General features: G+C 56.4%; 1 protein-coding gene across 18 annotated transcripts in view; it reads right to left on the minus strand.

Moving 5' to 3' along the window:
• Positions 1–4,381, minus strand: part of MAPT (microtubule associated protein tau) — a 101,481-nt gene extending 97,100 nt beyond the window's left edge. For 4 of the 18 annotated variants that reach the window (XM_019437507.2, XM_019437504.2, XM_019437505.2 and 1 more), the window contains exon 1: positions 4,112–4,287. The gene's annotated coding sequence lies outside the window, so the exon portion shown is untranslated. Of the gene's footprint in view, positions 1–3,204; positions 3,226–4,111 lie in introns of those variants that run through there. The other 14 variants (XM_019437498.2, XM_053892343.1, XM_019437494.2 and 11 more) reach the window with 13 other exon arrangements.
• Positions 4,382–6,000: the final 1,619 nt, after the last annotated feature.

Raw genomic sequence — 6,000 nt, forward strand, 5'->3', positions numbered from 1 at the left:
TGTTTTTATTTGTTTTTGAGTGATTCTTTTTTCAAGGTGGGAGTAAGGACAAAACTATCTAGTTGGAAAACTATTACACGTTTCACTAGAAAACTAACATCCTTTCACACACACAAGCTGTGAAGCCACTCAGACCATATACATAAATGCTGAAGGAAGGGGGAATAAAACACAATTTCTTAAAGTGGTCAACAAATGGGCTTCATGAACTGATGTTAAAAGGGCAGAAAGGAAATCCAACCTAAACAAAGGTCACCACAATCCTGTCATACCTCCAGGCTGGCACTGCCCTCAAAGGGCATGGGGGTCAAAGGTCATGTTCAGTAGAAGGAGCTCTTCTCCAAATAGAATAGATCTGACCCTTTCTCAGTCTAACTGATTCTAAGTTTTCTTCTTGCAATTTATGGGAATAATCCATTTCTTTTGTTCCTGTCAAGGATGCTGAGCCTAATACCAGAAACCAGTTAAAAGCCACGCCCTTCCATCACGGGCAGGTGCGGACGAGGTCTGTGTAGGGCAGGCACACAGTCATGAACTGTCACTCGTCCAAAAAACAGCAAAGCCAACAAAACTCTCCTGCAAACTATCCAAAGGCAACCCCAAGAGTCAAGCCAGGTTACTGCAGTAAACACAACCCGTTACAGAAGCAACTACTGGTCAAGGAATTGATTAGCTCCAGGAGTGACTCCAGACCAGGCACTGGGATGGGGGTGGGGTGGGGTGGGGTGGCAATTTGTTTATTGTTTGGGGATGGAGGAATGGATAAGCAATTCTTCCCTAGCAAACCTAAGTAGCATCATAAAATGCAAAATAATACCTTAATTAATTATGGACATGTCATTTGAAGGGATGGGGATTTAAAAAAAAAAAAAAGCCACCCTACTGAGCCTGAGCACAGGCAAGGTGGCTTGGAGAGCCAGGCGGCTGTGGCAGGTTCCATCATCCATCCCAACTCAGCCCAGCTGGAGCCGGGGGCCTGAAGGTTCCTGGGTGCCAGAGGCTAAGTGAGGTCTCCAGGGACGTAAAGGAGCTCCCGCCGGATGGGGATTGGGGACAGGACTTGATGGCCCTCGGATCGGTGCATGGACATTTCCTGTCGCAGCGTGGGCACACATGCTGCATCCCTTGAGATCCTGGGGTGGGGAAGCCGTTTAGTTCAAGCACGCTCAGAGCCGCGCTCAGAGCTGGGATGGTGTTTCCCGATCTGCGCATGAACACCCAGCCCCTGGCCCCGGTATTTCCTCCATTAGCAGCCCCCCAGGCCTTGCCTACCGACAGCCCCACCAAAGCGCCAACACATTTCAAAATGGAGCAAAATCACGGACGTCTGGACTGCGCTTTGTTCCTAAGCATTGAGCTAAATGTGCTCGCTCCCGGCAAAGCTCCCTTTCCCCCAACCGACAGGAGGCGACCTCTCCGCCCGGGGTCCGCCCTGGGCAACCTTGGCCATGGACTACCAGTTCTCAGGGCGGCTACGAGACCCTCGCTCTGCAAACAACCAGAATTCCGAGCCCAGCTCTAAGGTAGCGGGGGTGGAGGAGGTGGAGGGGGGCGAGCCGAGAAGAGCCTGGAAGCGATCCTTGAGCCTCTACTGCAACCCGCCCGGGGCGGACCCAACTCTGCAGGGAGGCCGGGCACTACCCGGGCTCCGATCTCCGACGCCACAGCGGGAAGGTGCGGCCTGGCCCCAGGTGGACTCTCGACCCTGAGCCGGGCCATTTCCCGGACATTCAGATCAATCTGTGCAGCTCGTGTGGATGATTCGGTTTCAGAGATGCTCATCCCTCTCGGAACTGCGCCCCCGCATCAGTTTTCAGCGATAGAATTAACCAGAAAACCGGGCGGACGAGGCTCTACGCAGGAGGGCGAGGCTCGGACTCCTTTGCCGGAGGTCCGTGCTCCCCTTTCCCGCTCCCCGCTCCCCCGCTTCGTTTCAAGGGTCGCGGTGAACTCGGGCTTTTAAGTTAAAATCTTGCACGTTTCCAAAATAATATTCGCCCACAATAATAAAAAATACATGAGGGACGCTGATTTGGGTGGCTGCGGCCGCCGGAGGCCAATGAGGAAGAGCCACCGGCTCAGTCAGGGATGCGTGTGTGTGTGTCGGGGGAGGGGGGGTGTCTCCCTCCTGCCGCCTCCGGAAGATGGAGGGGCCGCGGCCTCGCCAGTCCCTAGGGTTCTCAATCTCTGCTGGGAAGGGGCGGGGCCACGCCCCAGGGTCCTTTCTCGGGACGCGTGTGGTTTCCATAGCAACCTCCCCTCCGTGCCCCCTTCCCCCAGTCATCTCTGGAAAAAATGGGTGTGGCCCGAAGCACCCGACGAACCCTTTTGCCCCCTCCTCACATTCTCCCGCGTGGGAAGCAACAGGGCATGAAGCGGAGAGGGTCTCCGACTGCGCGCTGTCCCCGCCACCCTCCTGAGTGTCGCCAGTGCCCCTTGGTGGGCAGCCTGGTGGAGTGTGGCCCCCCCCCCAGGCCTCTTGGGGTGTAGGGACCCCGCAGAGGGTCCCCCCGCGGCCACCCGCAGAGATCTCGGAGACCTCCAATCCCAGCCCCTCGGCTCGGTGGACGCTTCCTGGCGCGCGGCCCGGCTCCAGGAGGGGGCCGCGCGGGGTCACGCCCGTTCCAGGCATGCCCTCGGGGCTGTGACTCGAGTTCCTTGACCCCAGCAAGCCCGAGATCTAACAAAGGGCTCGAAAATGAGGGGCGGAAAATAGGGGGAGGGGCGGGAGCCTTGGTTAAACACCCTCATCGATAAGAGCCAAAAAACTAGGGCTGGCAACGCAGATCACGTAAGCCCTACAAACAAAGCAGCTAGTCCCCGAGAAAGATTCCGGGTGAACGCCCCCAGAGCTCAAGCCCACAGCAAAACACCAAGATTCCAGCTCTGATTACCCCTCTCCCCCTTTAATTACAGTCCTCGCCCTGTCCTCCAAAGCCCAGCCACCCGGCTTGGCACGGAACCGTAAAGACGTGACACGCCGCAAAAAGATGGCACCTCGCGTTTGGAGGGGAAAAAAAAGCAGGGGTGGGAGTGGGAGGAGGCACAGCCTACTCCCCCCCCCCCTCCTTGCCCACCCAGGTCCACACCCACTGCCGCAGTGAGGGGCGAGCCCTGCGCGCCAGCCCCGCGCCTCCGACAGGGAGCGCACACGCTGGACGCCAGGCGCAGAGCGCAGAGAAAGGGGCCCGCCCCGAAATGCACCTGCAGCCCCCGCGCGCGTCTGTGCCGGGCTGCGGCTGCTAGCGCGAGCGAGCGGGGATCCGCCGATGCCGAGTCTTTCCACATTGCAAGGCCAGGTGACTCCAGCCTTTCGCCTTTCCGAGCCTCCACATCGGGATCCGCGCACTACCTTCTCTCGGGCACGGCGCTGCTCGCGTCTCGGTGCCAGGCGCGCGCAGGGGGAAGGGCGACTAAAGTGACAGCGCCTGGACCCCTCCCCATCTCCCCGATTCCACTCCCAGCCCCCAAATGTCCCCTGCGGGTTTTTGAAGGAGGAAAACGGGGAGGGGGTGGGCCACCGCCTTAAATCAGGGGCAGCGAAAGCCCCAATGGAATTGCTGCCGGGGAGGTGTAGGGAGGGGCAGGCAGGGAGTCATCTTTTCTAGAACCGGATCCATACCTTCCTGAAGGGCTTATAGCAAACCGAAGCAGAGAAATTGGATTACAGGTTCGGTTTCGGGGGTCGTCATTGGACACCCTCAACACACACACATAGACACACGCCCATTGCGGCAAAAGGTGACGATCCAGAGTGCACAGCAGCCCCCTCCCCCAGGTCACCACCATCCGCGCCCCACCCTTCGCGCACAACCTCTGCCGGGTGTCGCATGGACACCCCCTCAGCACACATACACACACATACACACACACACACACACACACACACACACACACACACACGCATACGTGCATCCCTTGCATGGGTCCTCTTTCCAAGACGCCCCGGTCCCAGCTCCAGGGCGCACAGGGCGCCAAGGAGGGGCCCCCGCTGTTGCCTCGGACCTATGCTTACCTCATGAAACCCATCTCTGCGCAGGGGGCGAGGAGCTGGCAGCATGGGGGTGCAAGGGGGCGGACGGGGAGGCAGATTTAGGAGCTACGCGCTTACCTGATAGTCGACAGAGGGCGAGGACAGTAGAGGAAAGAGAGGAGAAAGTGGCTGTGGTGGCGGCGGCAGAAGGTGGGCGGCGGCGGCGGCGGCGCTGCTGCTGCTGGTGCCGGAGCTGGTGGGTGGCGGAGGTTGCGAGCGCGCGCACCAGGGAGAGGGCGCGCTCCCGAGGCCGACGGGCGGCGCAGGCGCGAGCAGCGGGAGCGCGAGCCTCCCCAAGGGAGGGGTGGGCATCGAGCGCTCCGTGGGCGTTCTCTCCTCCGGCCACCAGTGGGCGCGCGCGAGCGCCCCACCACTCGGCCCTCCCCCGCCGCCTGGCTCACTGCTCTTGACGCCTCCCTTCCCTTGTCTCCCTGCCCCCCCGCACCTCGGGCCGCGGCGCTAGCCGCCAAGCGCACGCGCGTTCTGTGGCGCACGCGCACCTTGGGTCTCCTCCCGCGGCTGGAGCCTTTGTCTTGTCTGAGGGGTCTCCGCCCTTGGGAGAGTCACTCGGTTGCCCCCTGGGTTCGCCAAGGGGCTGGTGCTCTGTCCCCAGATCCGCTGCCCTTTATCCTTCCTGTCCCGGGGGGTGATGTCCTATTTCAGAAATGTCCTGGGCGTGTTTCCACGTAGCTCCGCAGTCCGTCCAGCCTGGACCTCAAGGCCTCCCCCTGGGCTCGCCCTGCTTTTCTCTGGCCGGGCATCCCGACCCCCCGAGTTTCCCTGAAATGGTCTCTCTCTTGGAGTTTTGTTTCCCTGAGTCCGCTTCCTTTCTACCTGCCTTCTTTCCGCCTTTTTTTGTTACTGACCAACGTGAATTCCTAGTAAATCCATTTTAAACAGGCTAATTCAGCCTGGAGCCTGCTTCGGATTCTGTGTCTCTCTCTCTCTGCCCCTCCCCCGCTCATGCTCTGTCTCTGTGCCTCTCAAAAATAAATTATAAAGCATTAGAAAATTTTTAAACAGGCTAATGTAGTTGTAATACAGTAGTGTAGGGTTTTTTGTTTTTTTTTTTAATAAGGAGTACTCAAGTCTATTATTTACATAACCTGGATCCTAGAATAAAATTTTAAATTAGACGAAGTTTCCAATGGCGCTTACCACATTACAAAGCATTTTCACATACACAGTTATTTTTATCTTGTTGGTTGGAACACCATTATACTGTAAGTAGAGCTTAGGGTCTGAATTTCCCAAATGCCTGCTGGAGACTCTCACCTGGATAGCACACCTCAAATTGAAACTGACCAGTGGCTTTTATTCATCCAGTCCCCCAGTCCCCCGACTTTGTTTGACCTTATTTGGTCTATCAAAACATTTAATTTAACGCCCCCCCTTCCCCGGCAGAGGAGGGCTTGGTATGTTTGGGGCTTGGGTGGCAACCATCTTGTATAGGGGTATGGGAACTTGTCTTGAAGCTTTAATTCACATAGCACTCATATTTTCTTCTTAAAAGCCCAATAGTGTATATTACCCATTAATACAAAAAGTAGGCTGTTAAAAATGCTTTATTCACACCAGATTAATATGTTGTTATTAGGAGCACTGGTAGATGATGGGGTGGGGGGGGGGGGGGGGCTAATTTCTTAAACCACTGGTTCTGAGTCTCCAGAACTGACCTTTTTGTTGTTGCAACTGCTACCATTCTAGTTAAACGCTGCTACTTTGTTTCTGGAAATGTAGTCACCTTACTGGTCTCCCTGTTCTGTTTCTCCCTGTATAGCCCACCCTGCACCCCCTAATCAGATCAGTCTTTAGAAGCAATCATTTCAATCATGGTGCTCTCTTGCTCAAAAATATCTAAAGTTTTCTAACTGCCCCCTAAATGAAATTAAACTCCTTAGCCTTCAATTCCCATTATTCAAGGAGCCCATGTCTGTCCAGTTTTCTTTACTCTGTGGCAAACGGAT

This window comes from Panthera pardus, unplaced genomic scaffold (genome assembly GCF_024362965.1).
Source record: "Panthera pardus isolate Hobbes unplaced genomic scaffold, ASM2436296v1 HiC_scaffold_3, whole genome shotgun sequence".
Classification (NCBI taxonomy): Eukaryota; Metazoa; Chordata; class Mammalia; order Carnivora; family Felidae; genus Panthera; species Panthera pardus.